Source organism: Ptychodera flava, chromosome 21 (genome assembly GCF_041260155.1).
Source record: "Ptychodera flava strain L36383 chromosome 21, AS_Pfla_20210202, whole genome shotgun sequence".
Lineage (NCBI taxonomy): Eukaryota > Metazoa > Hemichordata > Enteropneusta > Ptychoderidae > Ptychodera > Ptychodera flava.
In genome coordinates this window covers 27,125,308-27,140,681 of record NC_091948.1, presented here as the reverse complement: position 1 = coordinate 27,140,681, position 15,374 = coordinate 27,125,308, and the positions used below count along the sequence as shown (strand labels likewise).

The 15,374-nt window shown below is 39.3% G+C and overlaps 1 protein-coding gene across 3 annotated transcripts in view; it reads right to left on the bottom strand.

Moving 5' to 3' along the window:
- The window catches only part of LOC139121878 (SKI family transcriptional corepressor 1 homolog-B-like), a 43,609-nt gene that overhangs the window by 15,528 nt on the left and 12,707 nt on the right, over positions 1–15,374 (bottom strand). The window contains exon 1 of one of the 3 annotated variants that reach the window (XM_070687141.1): positions 5,129–5,301. The exons of 1 other annotated variant lie outside the window; for it this stretch is intronic. The gene's annotated coding sequence lies outside the window, so the exon portion shown is untranslated. Of the gene's footprint in view, positions 1–4,109; positions 4,245–5,128; positions 5,302–15,374 lie in introns of those variants that run through there. One more of the 3 variants, XM_070687142.1, reaches the window with a different exon arrangement.

Here is a 15,374-nt window from a genome sequence, read left to right as displayed (position 1 = left end):
TGAACATTGCCCTTTTTGGTTATGTCAAGCCATTGGGGATAGAAAAATTGGACTTCCCATCTGTTTGGTGTTGATGACTTAACGTTTAGCCTTATCGGTACTTCGGCTGTGTGTTCTTATCACCTAGAGGGAAAAAAATCCCAGTAACGGCTCATTTCCGCAAAGATGGTTATTTTTTGAAAACTTTTTTTATCAGAGTTAATGGTCTTTCGGGACCTGTAGTAGATGGCGACAGCCGATGGCCAGGAGGGGCAGATAGGTGGAGGAATTCGGAGGGGTAGCTGACAGGCAAGATGAAAGGGAAATAGCTACTGCAATTAGCTTGACTTGCGCCGCCCAGGCCGGCGATTGAGGTTCTATGACGGCCGCACGAAATGAAAACGTATGACTAGCTGGAAAGTGCCTGTCTACACATCCAGGGCAGATCTCCAGTAAACGATGAAGAATTAACTAACGAGTTTAAATGACTGCTGAAAGCGTTTATTTGAGGGGAATTTTATTGCCATTACAACTCATCGGAAACACCTATCGAGGGCATCTTTTAAATCTTGTCAATATTTTAAAACAGGTCGAGCCAGTCATTTTCGAAAGCCACATCAGCGGAAAACTGATCGTTTCACGCCATAAATCAATTCCAGTTTGAGAGTCAGGCAGCCGTGTACTTATGGTTTTCACTCGACTTAGTGTAGGCCTATTAGGGAGTGGCAATGCCTAACATGCCACGCATTTGACCCAGACCAGCAGGCTATCTTGCCCTGACACTTAAGCATAGAGCGCGAGTCCGAATCATCAGCGTTGTTATCGTGGAAACTGTTGCAATTTTTATCAGAGTTTACCCGACAGCTTCTTGCCTACGAGTTTAAACAATCTTTTAATGACATCGCGGCGATAGCACAACCATCGATAACTATATTATCTGATAGCTTTGTAATATTTAGCAGAATAAAAAAACAAACATCAAAAGCGACTTTGATGAATAAAAATGACTATGGCATCGATGACATCATCATAACAAAGATTGATGGAATGCATATATTTTTTATTGATGTATATCTGTTGTAGGATGGACACAGCTATGACGTTTTATTGAAAATGACTCAAAATTAAAAGGGATTTTTCGCACCATATGGAATTGAACACGGCATCTGCTGTGAACAGTGACAAGTGTCTGCCTGGCTGCATGAAATTTTAATTCACTGATAGACACAGGGCCATGATTTAACATATTCTCTCATCAAAAGGTCGATACTGTCGCGTTGTGCATTTCTGCACATGCTGTCACCTGAGAGTGAAGATAGCAATATTACAATGCATATTTCATGTCCCCCATATGACTTTGCCTGACAGTAACTCATCGATGCATCTCCCAGTCACCCATTATTCAGAAATCCAATAGAACTAACGACAACACCTCCACTAATTTAAACTTGTTTAACTCCTCCGAAAGCCATTTCCACACTTTCAAAGAGACGCCAGTCGACTTTTAACTGTAATTAATTTGGACAAGACTCTTCGTCAGGATCCGTGCCGCGCCGTGAGTGACGTGTAAAGTGTATTCGTGGGACATGAAAAATTTAGCCACCTCATGCGAAAATATGAATTGAGCGCGCTGGGAACTATGGTGATAAATGATTAGTGCGTTCCAATGATGAACCCAGCATATGCAACATTAAAACCCATTTAGGTAAGCCGCATTTAATCCAGAGTTCATTAAAAATAGAGGGCCCAGATAGTAGAGGATGAAAATTTATTCTTAAGAGTGATACACCTCGGCGCAATTTAAAGGGGAAATTTAAAGAGGATATCCTGGAAATAAAGACTGAAAGAAAGGCGTCGGACACATACACTTCTCAATGTTTGCGATCATAAAGTACGGTTGTTTTAAAACTGTGGCGGGTTTTGCCGTCTTTGACCGAGGAACTGTGCACCGGTTTGCAATAGACTATGATCTAGTGCCTAAAACATTTGATTGAAACCAAGAGAGTGCGTCACTTTGCGAAGTCCATAATCCAGAGGAAATTACGAAAGTGGGTCTCTCATTATATTCTTTTCAGGGTTGGCAAACATCCCCCCCCAAAAAAACAAAAAACAAAACAAACAAAAACACCGCAAATCCTCTCCACAAATAAAGTATCTGAAAATAACGAGAAAAAAACCCCACCAAACGATCCGCAAACAGTAATAAAAACATGAAATTATCTTGAAACCCGTAACGAACAATCCTTTATGAACAATACATGATATTATTTTGGGAATAAACGTATTCTATTAATGGTGAAATTTGTTTTTAAAGACTTTGTAAGCCGATTTCCCACGCGCTTAACATTTAAATTATCCATTTGCCGTAACATGATGTGATATTTATAATGTCCTCTAGTTCCAAGTAAATCATCTGCCATAAATTAAATCAAGTTAATGACATGCAGACAGATAACTTTCTTGTTAACCTTCCTGAAAATTTTGTTTTCCGAAATGCGTTCATAAGGAAATGTTTTTAAGACGATGTTAGGAAGGCAAGTCTTAGGGTCTCGTGGAGAAAAAATGGATGGCTAATTGAATAAAATGTTATTTCAGGGGAACTTATGTAAAGTCACTTTCTTTGTCAGGAAAAAATATCAAAACTTTAAATCGAATCATGAGCCTATAACACAGTAACATAGTGATACGTTTGTGTTGTAAGAATTTTTGGGGATTTTTTTTGTGCCCAAGGCAATGGGCATATGATATTGCATTGTTTATTTCATAAAGTTATGATTCTTTGATGATTGAACGACTTTACCTATGCTAGGAATATCGGTACAGGAGATCTCGCAATAAGCAGTCTTGATCGGACGGAGAAGGAAATACGGAAACACAGTGGACTTCAATAAAGATGAGCGTTTGCACAAAATTGTTTAATCCATCGACACGTTTGAAATGCGGTCACCGTGGAAAATGGCAAGTCTTCTGATTAATGAAACTAAACCAAACATTTGCGAATTCATAATTCTTGAAATAGTATCGGGCGAGTATGGTTTCATAATTCATCCGAACAGACGAGTGTGCACCGGGAACTTAGTCGAGAGGGCTTACGGAACAGATTAAGTGACAAAACAGCCTTGGAAAGGAATCCGGGAAAAGCTACGGAAACAAACAATCATCCCAACAAAGAACTCTTTCAGTCTTTTTTTTAAAGACCAGTTTTGCTAGTAAATGTTTTGTCGTTTCTGATTTGGTAATTATCAAACTTGAACTTGCCTGGTTCAGAACAAACCTCCACGTCCTTCGGGAACAACACTTAAAGTACGACAATTCAATTATTACTGAATGTATTTAATTCCGAAAGCATTACAACAGGCTTCAAGCAAAGACATGATAAAGGACCAGAATGGCACAAAATTACAAAAAAGTATAGATAATCGTGAGAAATACGGACGATTAGAATAAAAATAAATCATGATATTTACTCGATGTTGATAGTGAACGATGTTTTTCAGTGTCGCAAGGAATTATATACCTGTCATCATGTTTTTCTATAACACATGCTTATGTCGTCATGATTTGTATACTCCAAAACTAACGAATTACATTGAATTAATTCATTGATTTTTCTAAAGTCTTCATAATTTGCTGTCTCGATCATCAGCCGTGCGAAGCGCTGGTAAAAAAATCAATAGATACATCACGGGTCCGAATCCCCGGCCGCAGTGAGAGACATTCGCGTTCTGATTATCTACACGTGAAAGTCACATATGCCCTGACAGCGACAAGGGACGGCAAGTACCACGGATTCGAATATTTAGCGACGAACTGTCTGGATTACGGGCAAGAATGGTCAGTCTGAGAGACATGCTTATATGGACAGGTTATGAAATAGCAATACTAAATCGATGTTGTTGTCCCAATACTATACGTTTCAAGATCGATGACAACTTCATTTTTTTCCGGATTGTCATCATAACAATACCAAGAAGATACAAATTTGTAAAATGAATAAGACACACGTGATTTTTCGAAGTGTTTTTCGATTTTCGCCAACTTATGCTTGAACTAGAAATGAATAGATCACTTGTATCATATCTAACACCTTGTTATTTGTTAGGTAAGAATAAGAGCAGATAGAAACTCACACGCTTTCGACAGGGATGTATCCAGGCCTACGGCTCTCTGCAGTACGGAAACTAGACTGGCTTCACCCGAGTATGACAACGAACTATGGCAATGGAGTCCAACCGAACGTCAGAGGAGGCGTAAACTGTCGACGGATTGGTCGGTTGCGCGCGCCGAGGGTGGAGAGTTAGCTAGGGCCGTTGAAAGCGACGGCAACGACTCAGAGGATGACTTGTTGCCACTTGTTACTTAGGACGCCGTCAACTGAAGCAAAGTTTGCCCGTAACCGACGGCGTTTGTATGACAGAGCAGATCAGCTGCTTTCCTAAAAATAATTGTCATTGGCAACGATGACGCTCTACTGGATATTTGTGTCGGGATGACATTTCCGTGTTTAGCGCTATCAGTCTAGGTTGGTTCTGTATTGTCGGCACTTCTAGCTCTTCGTTCTGCGTCAAATGCTTCAAATAAGTAACGAGAGTGGGTTTAAATAAATAGGTAGGGCCCTCGACATATGGCGAACGCACGCTATTGTGCACCCTCTTTATCAAAGCTCGTTTGAATATGCGAACGTTGTCGGCGATTTAGTGAGCGCACAAAAACCCGCATATGAAGAAGGCCATTAAACACAGGCACAGTATCATTCACACATGAGATCTGTCATTCCGCGCTGGGTACAATCTGTCACCAACACTTTTCAAAAACTGACAGAAATTTACTTATTTACAGATTCACCATGCCCAATTTACACATGCGTGATTGTCCCCGCACAGAACAACTCTACTGGCGCTTCTTTTTATAAACGGGAATTGTCAAAATTTGCGAAAATTTGAGAGTTGTAGGAACATACTTTGGGCGTACAAGACGGACACTAGTGCAACTAATCACCATTCATAAATAAAAAAAAACTGATGGCCACTGATTCTTAATGAAATGCGGAATCGGAAAAATAATATAATGATAAAGACAAAACGATTTTTCAAAACCACAAAGACAATGAACAGACAGAATCGTACATGAAAATAATGATAAGGCTTACTTCCTGACGTCGCCTGCTAAAGGTTGAAGAGCGCCAATGATGTGTTGATCTCGGCCCAAAGACCCGAAATTAATAGAAATCGATAATTAAAAATTTGGAGATGAGGCTTGATTTGTATTGCGGTGACGTCTTTACACACTCATGTCAACCCCGGGTCCCGGCTAGCTTCTGACAACTTTGCATGTGTTTCGCGCACAAATTTTATCATCCACGGCAAATACTTTATTGCAAGAACTGTCATTCAGGTAAGACACACGCATGCGCATTGCGTGAGTTGCGTCACAGGGGGGATCATTATGGTATTTCTTTCCTGTCAACAGACCTCACTAGCGTTTCTTTTTACATTTCTGTAACAGAGTTACACACAGTGTAATCATCTGCCACCATTGACGGAAATATATCTGCATACGAAACCGAAACGCACCTACTTTGAAACCTATCAACGGGGATTTGTAAAGGTTCCTATGATAATGTGTACATTATCTGTGAATAAGATGAGCCCTAGCTGATAGCATTAATTTTGCCCTTTGGGGAGATGCGACTGCCGACCTCTGGCCATTCTATGCACAAAAACAAAAAACAATTTGTTTCCAGCTTTACCAATGAAAGTGTTAATTTCAGCGCGAAAATGTCAATATACGATGGAATGACGTCATGTTTGTAACGCTATACATAGTTTTTTTCTCCTCGGTTGAAATGCCGCACCGGATGTTTCTGTTGTCGCATAGTATCTAAACCCGGCAAGGACGACAACTATTTAATTTTGCAGGGTATATTTAAAAACATACTCTGTTTGAATACTTTATGGTATCCGATGCATGTAATATCAGAAAAGTGGTATAAATATTTCAAGTTCGCTCAGCAAACCGGTGAAAAATTATACCCGCAATGGATATCAGAATCTAATGTGGAAAAAGTCTTTACAATATTGCAATCTGCGATATTTACAGGAAGTGTAACACATAGACAACTGACGAAACTATGGGCTGTAATAATTAGTGAAATTACACACCCTCTATGTTTTCCTACACTCACTCCCAAGTATTGGCAATCCTCGTTCACGTCGAAAATTGATGTAAAACAGTCGTGCCTCGAGTCGAGTGAGCTTCACAACCCAGAGAAGCAAATGTTTTGTCAATTTTCTGAAGGGAGTTTTCAATCTTGAATACTACATATGAGAATGATTTACTATTTTTTAGATCTTTGAAATAATGATAGGTTTCCATTCGTCTTACTTTAAAGGTTAAAATCAAACAAATACAAAATATTATTTCATGGCGAATAGTAGTACGGAAAAAATTAATGAAAAGTGGGTGTGTTTGAGTGTGTGTGTGTGTGTGTGTGTGTGTGAGAGAGAGAGAGAGAGAGAGAGAGAGAGAGAGAGAGGGGGGGGGGAGAGGGAGAGAGAGAGAGAGAGAGAGGTGACTTCGTTTGTTGTAAGGAGTCCGAAATCGGCCGTTTAAAGGTAAATAGACAAACAATGTCACAAAAGACAACATATTGTATCTTGTCTTCTTCCGTTGTGGACCTCTTCTCTCAGGGGAAAACAGCGTTTTATTTTAGTCATAGTGAAAAACCCTAATAGTTTGGGTTGTTCAGCATAGTGGCCACAGTCTCACGGTCTGTGGCCTGGGGATGATTTTTCCAATAACATTTCTCCTGTATTTATCATCATTAGTCTTTCACAAGTACAGGGAACATCTTCTCGTGGATTCATCCTGGCGGAAATACTTTTTTGGCAGGTTTGTCACGTGATCAATCAAACAGGCCGTTTAAGCCCATACTATATCACAGATTCAACTTAAGTGTCGCCCCAAGGCCTGGAAGTGATTTCCTCGGTCGATAAAACCTATCCTTGCTAACTTTCTCCTGGTATGATTAAGCTCCTTGTCGCCTCATAAGAAATCTTTCGCTTACTGATTTAACAATGCTTGTTCATTAAGGACCGTACAAAGCCTGCGCTCCCAGAGATCTCATTAAGTATGTCTAAATAATGTTAAATTTCCCCGCATTGTCAACAAAGCCATGGTCCGACTTAAGATGACTTATGATAATCCCTCAGACCGGGAAACAATAAATTTTACATAAAAGTATTAAAAGAAAACAGTTTTTTTTGTCCCGAACACAAACGGCTGCATATAATTTCTAAACCCCCCACACACTACACGCAAGATATTTAATATGTGAAAATTGCTATAATTAAGGCAAGTGATTACGCGTTGTTTTGTGCTAGGTTGTTAGCCAGCGGAGACCCTACGTGTAGATGACCGCGTTGGATTACAATTACAGCCTCGCAAGAGTCAGCAGGAAAAGCGAGGGTGGGGGGAGGGAGGGAGGGAGGGGGACAGCAAGTTAAACAAATCGGAGTCAGTTAATAAAATTGACTGCAACGATCTTGGTATCAGCCTAGGGTGGCGACAGTATCACAGACACGGTCCGTTAAGCCTTGTGACTTCAGACCCGGAAGTATCGCTTAACCCGTCTCCGGTTGCCGATGGTGTCTGTCTTTCACTTGTTAAGTTTCTTTACACCGTGGACAATACGAATTCAAGGTTAAGTAAGTAGCGCAAAAAGTCCCTTACCATATGCCAATACCACTATCCATTCAGGTTTTAGAGTAACGAAGTATGGACTCATTAACACCTCTTTATTGATGCCTTTCCGATCTGAATGTGCTAATTACGACTGGGAACGTCACTGTTTACTCTGATCTCTGACAGTGGTTTTATCCGAGTCGCGAGCCATCATTTTTTTTTTGTGTATGCGAGTTTTGAATGAGCACAATACAATACCAAACCCTAATTAGACACAGGAGGTCTGGATATCTATAGAACAGATTCATCAAGCCTTCTTGTTTGTTTCACCCGGATCACGTAAATCGCTCACCAAGTAAAGGTTGTAATTATATGCAGTGTTTCTCCCCTGTGTACAGGTAATTTTACTTATACAGAACTAAAGGTTGTAAACTTCACGGTCGAAAATTCAATGTACACATTTCGTAATGGCTTGCGTTGAATCGTGTCATTTATCAAAGAACTCCACAGCAGAGGAACCACAACCATTCTTTGCATCTTCAAAAATATATCATAGGTTTTTGAAGATTATTAAAGCTAAAATTCAATGATCAGATCCTTTTTCAAATTAATAAAACTGATTTTTTACATGATAGCGATATGGAATATTACTTTGACCAGATTTACGAAAAAAATTGGATTTCACGAGAAATATTTCAGTTTTTTTATTTGACAGAAACCATTCTTCTGCATGTAAAAATACACAATGCGACGCATGTTTTTATGTCAAGATCATGTTAGAGACAGCAGCTGTTGATCGTCAGCGATCTTGTTAACTCGTCGCTATTTACAATTACTAACAGGACAAAGGCTGTAGGGAAAATGTACACACGAGTTGTGGTTTATTAAATGAGAACGCCGGGTCCCATCTGCTATGCAGAGTTAATTTGGCCGTGTCGACGACTTCTCTTTGTGTAAATACCGTACGAAGCTTGTCATTGGTATTTAGCGGCGGGATGGTCTGGTCGTAAAACCCATTGTTCCAATGCAAATAATCCATATCCGTAAACTGTAATTTTACTTGCTTATTACTGCCGACTTACAAGTAACCATTCACAGAATGAGGGGGCCTTTCTTGTTTATGGCCGGTAATCACCTATAGCTCAGCGGAAACTCGGACCAACACATATCATTCTTTCTCTTCAGTTTCTGCCTCAGAGGAAGCCATTATTAGCCCAACTGGGATTATGATACTGGCCGGTACAAATGGCACTGCTGGATGTTGCTTTCCGATATCAAGTCAGCGTGAGTGGAGGGAAGCAATCCCCCACAGAGCAAGCAAACCAACTAAATGCAGTAGAAATTTTATTGTGAGTGTCATAAAAATAGTATATTTGTGATTTAACGCTTTATGACACAGAAGTCACAAAAAGATCCCCAAAAAACAACAAAAAACGCGTTACTTTAATCACATCTTTACAGAGTCCCCGATCTACTTTCACCAAGATTTTCATTTTAACAGGTTCAATATTGTGAATAAACGCACTTCTAAAAACACGTAAGTTATAAACGCAATTCTCGGAAGAAGGCAGTTGTCTTTCGTAAAGTGTCGTACAGAACTTTTTCATTGACTGAAAATCGACAGACTTTCTTCAGACCAACATACATGTACGATCATCTGCAAGCTTCGCCCAACATTCATTGAACCATGTCGAGTTAAAATTTATAGAATTGCCTTCTAATCTCCATGAAAGAAATATTAATTTCAATATTTTATATAAAATATTTGTAATGTTAATGTTGTGTCAGTGTACATACACAAATATATTAACAAGTAGAATGATGCAGTTGATGCAAACCATTGGTAATTCCATACTCTGTCATTCGTCGCTCTGTAGGCGCCTTCTGCTTGCATTTTGAAAAAAAAAACGGAATTTATTTCACGAATTCAGTCAAAAATTACACATTGTCCATCTGAATGACTGAGAATGGTGGAAATACCTTTTCAAAGTAGCAATCGCAGACCGAACTGAAAACAACATTTGAGGTTTTGATAAGGTCCCTCTACCCCGCGATTCTGACATTATACTTTGTCGCAGAACTATTCTCCAGCCGCCAATTCGGTTTGGCAGGCACGATAAGCCCCTTATCGAAGGATCGTTTTGTCTTGTAAACGAAAATTACTAAACAATGCGGGCAATTCTCCCGGGCAAACCCAGCTTATTTGGCCAACGGAGGTTATCTCCATGCAGAAATAAATAGAGAAAAAGAATTACACATTTATTTGATAAGAGAGGGATATCTACAGAAATTCTATCTGCGCTAGCATTTAGGCTCAAATGCGGCAGTGTTCGCTTTTTATCTGTAATGTGAGTGGTATCTTTTCCTCAACTGTCTGGAGAGTACAAATTCTACCTCAAAATTACAGAGATTTTCTCCTAGCGTAATCTTCTCCCCAACCATAAAATTAAAAGCTATGATAAGAGCGTGTTTGCCTTGAGTCAAGAAATGCAGATATGCAATACCCTTAGTTGTGTAAAGAGGGGTGGCATGACTCGAGTTAAGTTTTGATTTTACCTAGTTAAGATATCTGCTCGGGATTTTTTTATCTCTAAGTACACGCCAGTTATGATTAAAGCATCACAGGGGATTATGTCGATTCATGTTGTGACAATAACAGCGATTTCTATCAAAGTTTGGTCACAATAGACACACGTTGCATTGCTCCACACATAGCGCTCATTCTGGCCATGGATAATGTGCGAAGCTGAGAGCAATACGTGTACACATGCGCAAAGCGAAGTTATCTTCACAGACTTCAAATTCGACTTTGCGCGCTCTACATGATATGTGTATCTCTGAAGTCTGGGGTTATTGGTTCGTCAGGAACACAGTGCCCGTGTCAACGCTTATCTATACATTCACGATTGTGAGACCGCGAGTGTGAAAACGGTCCACACTTCAGCTTAATAAAAGCCCCACCACCTTGTAAATAACGACGTGATACGTGGGCTATATTACTGACAGCTAGAAAAGTTTTCCAGCTTGTATTTCAGACATTTGCTTGTAGAGATTGAAATATATGAGAGAGAGAGAGAGAGAGAGAGAGAGAGAGAGAGAGAGAGAGAGAGAGAGAGAGAGAGAGAGAGAGAGAGAGAGAGAGAGAGAGAGAGAGAGAGAGAGAGAGAGAGAGAGAGAGCAGCGAGCGAGAGTTATTGTATTATCATTCATGTCGGGTAGCAGTCAGGGCGTGCAAGATGCGTTAAGATTCATCAATGGCTTTTGCTGATAAAAATCAAAGTTTTCATCAGGTTGCATATTCGCCACCCTTAGTAGGGGATTTGCGGCGGGAAATGGAAGCAGGATCTGCGCGACCATCAATATTTTCCTTATCAGTTGTGCTATCATTAATTACTTCATTCACATAAACATAGACTCTAATAGCCATTCAATCTCTTTTCTAATCAAATGAAGCTATACATCTGACTTTTTACGACAACTTTTTCCACGACGAACACATGAGCACTATAAATGACAGTAATCTCTTCGAACCAGCTGCTCTACATTTGCACTGCCTCAAATTACTCATCAATTGTTCATCCGCTCAAAGGATCATGGGAGAAATCTCGGCTCGGGAAAATTCTATTGATTATTTTCCAGTATATCATATCTTTTTCTTCCTTTGTTGTCGGGGAAGAGGGCGCCCCCTGTTTACACTGAAACTTCGTCTTCGCTTAAAAAGTTAGTGTAGAATCATGACGCATAACGAATCTTCTTTTTCAGAGCTGGGGAAGGACAACTTTGTACTGGAAGTTTAGTGAAAAGGAAAGGGAAGGAAAAATGAAGATTAGCCTAAGGAGGGGACATGCGAGGCCAGATGGTCGCATAGCAACCAGGCGAAGGAACAGGACAACGTAACGACGCATGTGCAAAGAGGTTTTATCGAAACACATGAAATGTGTCAAAACTGCTTATATTGAGATATTGTGACGATTGGTAAGGCTTTTTGAAGCTTTCCTGCCAAACATGAAGTCAATACCACAATAAAAACTAACATTTATTGCACAATGTTTTAAGCCGGTCGATTTCATTGGCTAGCATAACGCTAGCCTCCTCTCGTGACAGAATTCTTGAAGACATTAATTTGAGCCTTATCCCTTTTTTAATCGAAAAATTCCCAGAGATTGCTATGTCCAGATCTACCTTTCAAAACCATCTATTTCGGACTTTATTATCGACAGTAAACTTTAGGTTTAATTTACATCTCTTCAAAAGTGGCACGAAAATTGCATTTGTCAGGCGCAAAATAATTTAAGTTAAGAGCCTATGTCAAATATTGGCTTATTTCCATGTGGGGGACATTGTGGGATGAAGACTCGGTGTAATCGAATCAATTTCGTCGAATTGATTGAGTAAACATTCGCCTTACAATACATTATTGAATACCAAATTAAAGTAACACACGATGGAACAAACGCGAGCTGCAAAAAGAACAAAATGTGCCCAAGAAATGAATAGTCAGGTACAATACAAAATACACGGAGTTGTACTAACTTAATCATACTTATCACTGAAGAATTGTGTACGCATGCTCGAGGATATTATCTCCGCTGAATTAAATGCAAAAGAAATGTACACGTTTACATTTATTCGCTCTGTGTTTTTAAATTGAATACATTTCTGTTACCATGTAATTTTATGATTGAACAGATTTCCATTGGCTATCACCAGATACTGTAGATATAATAATATGAGCAGGTCGGTTTTCATTGGCTTACACAAGGTACGTCACCATGTGTTCCTGCAGCACGTCACTTTTCCTGCGTTATGCTTGTTTATGACCGTTATCAACCTCACCCGTATTCATTTTTCCCGTTCCATAATTTCGAAATGTCAAACGGGGAAACACTAAACGAAACTAGAGTCGACTGCTTTTACAGACGCAAAATGGGTGAGAACACTTATTTTTTTATGTTGAAGTCAATTTTTTTTTATGGAACGGGGAAAAAAGAGGATTCCGTTTTAAGATGAAGGTTCACAACAATTACGGACATTTCAGACTTCCAAAGATCATATCTGAGGAACAATCAGCAAAAGACGAGCAGACAACTCTTGAGCCTGGATTTAATCCCCTCAGACTAAATATCCTACATCAGGAAGCGATTAATGACAATCCTTCTATTTAAGGATAAAATTGGGTAAATAAGGCAAAATACCGCATGTCCGACAACCATTACCATCCCAAATTGAAGGGTTTTACAATCATCCCGTCTACATCTCTCAATCGTGAGGAGAGGTTTTTTTGTGAAATTAACATGCTGACGACTAGACTAAAGATAAATACCCAGTTAACATCTTCTTCGCTTTATTGAGGTTTAAAAGAGAAAAGATTTACTGTTTTTCAGTTTCTATCAACTTTATTATCCTCTTTTTCATCAGGGCTATTGTTGATCCTGACTGATGGTTTCTTCTGTCTCACCTAATCCCCGATAACAACTTGCGATCTGCGCTGCAGACTTGTCATTTAACGAAAGAAAGGATGGTGTTCTGAAGGCGGGATTTTTTTTTTCATGAATTGCCGTGACATAGCTCAAGTATAACAGCACTACTGGCCAAGTAGGCCTGGATAGACATAACTGAAGCGATTATTGTCTGGGTCGTTCCCACTGTTTTTGAAATTTTAAAAATATAATATCACGCATCCGTCGTATGTTTTTACACCCTTGAAGTTAATTTATTTTCAAAGCCATCTGAGTTCATTGGTTTTCAAATCCCTAGAGTTCATCCATGAGAGATATTATTCCCGTCAGCTACTATTTAGATCTAACGTTGAACTTTTGTTATACGGCGTGCCTTTACCGAGCAAACAGTATTGCCACGGCCATGCCAGCGTCACGTCAAAGTTGGCAATTCGTAAATCTGAAGTAACTTATGGTGACAGTTTGAATTCAATTTACATAATATTATCAATGCTCTATAACACTTTATAGCTGAAAGAAAATATGTATTCTAATGCCAGAATTATTTGAAATCGCTATGAAAAATAATTGACGGCGAACGAAGGTATTAAAACAAGTGTCCATAGACAGGACGATAAGTAAGCAGGTATAGGTAGGTAGGTGAGCAAATACTAAATAAGTCAAAGTAAGCACAAGAAAGTAAGTAAAAAGATAAATATTATTCTGTGGCTGTTCTGCATTTATATAAAATTTACCTAATTTGAGGAGTTTTCTTCTCTTGTGAAAGTAATAGAAATTTCCATCCGGGTGAAATTTACAAAGCTGACAACGTCGCTTGTACAATATTTTATTTGCCGAATGAGCTGCATGATACATTCAGATAATTCACTACAGAAAAGACTGAATTGTTCGAAAAGCATTTACTATAAAAATAGTAATTTTTATATATTTTCTCGCTTGGTTGATATACGTAAAATATATTCTTTCTTATTGGAGCAAGGGATCATTCGTACCCTCCCCTTCCCAATTCTGACCTCTCTGTTAATTTCTGTCCTGATATACAAAGCTACTCATATCCTGAGTAAAACCCCTGAAATAGATTCTTGTAGCAAATTAGTGCGACCTCGCCCTCCGGTTCTTTTCGATCGAGACCAATTTCCGTCATTTTATGCGAATTTGTGAATCTATTCCGAGATACCAACGTCATAAAAAATAACGAGTTAAGAATCGCGTCAACGCCGTGACATTTTTCTCGTTTAAGGAAAATTAACACATCAAGAGTCATCATAATTTATAGTAATCGGCGAGTGTAAATTACCGTTGAGGCGTCCTTTCTGCCCTAAACTCAAGACTAGACTTATAGGGGGCGTGAAATAGTAAACCCTTATTCTGCTTTTCGAAATACCAAACCGGAATACTGTTTGACAGAAATCATTAACAAGCATAAATACTCATGCGCTGTCTAGCTTGCATTCAATCAAATCTCAAATCTGGCTAATAATCTCAGTATTTCAACTAATCTTATACTGTGCCAAAGTCTTTCTTCAAAGGGACTCAGAGCGGCAGCGGGCCTGGGGAATTAGATTTTTATGTCAATTACTACGACCTGACACCAAGCGACGTCTATCTGTCGATAAGAAGATTGAAGTCTCAAAGGGCGTGTTGGTGTAATTTCACGCATTCAGTTAAACTGGAGGGACAGGTGGTTTTGAATGGCTCAAAGATATATCGACGATTGTCCTTGTATTTCCTTGTCGACGTTTTCTCAAAGTGACAATAATTGGGAGATGTATGCATCATGCCGGGTAGCCAGATCTACTCGGTTGACATTAACGTATCATTGACACTTTTTACAGTGTATCAACGATTGGAACACCAAGAATGATGAAGAAAAGTTCATTTAAAAAGTTCCAATTTTAAGTTAAAGCTGTATAATAAACAAGGTCGTCAGCGAAATACCATGGGACAAAATTCGACAAGATTCTGTCGTATTTTGTCGATGAACTAGTACATCTATGATACTCTTCGAAGCGTACCAACGTGCAGATCTCCCGGACTGAGCAAATCAGTGCTTGAAAGCAACACACTATAGAGCAATAACAACGTATACATCCTCTATGTCGATAAACATCCGCTAAACAGACCTTGGCCACAAAACACATCGATAAGTGATATTTTCTAAGCGTACCAACGCATGGAATCCCTAGAGTGATCAAGAGCGCTCCGTCGAGAAACAAATTTGTAGGATTTAGATGCACACTGCATGAGGTTGAA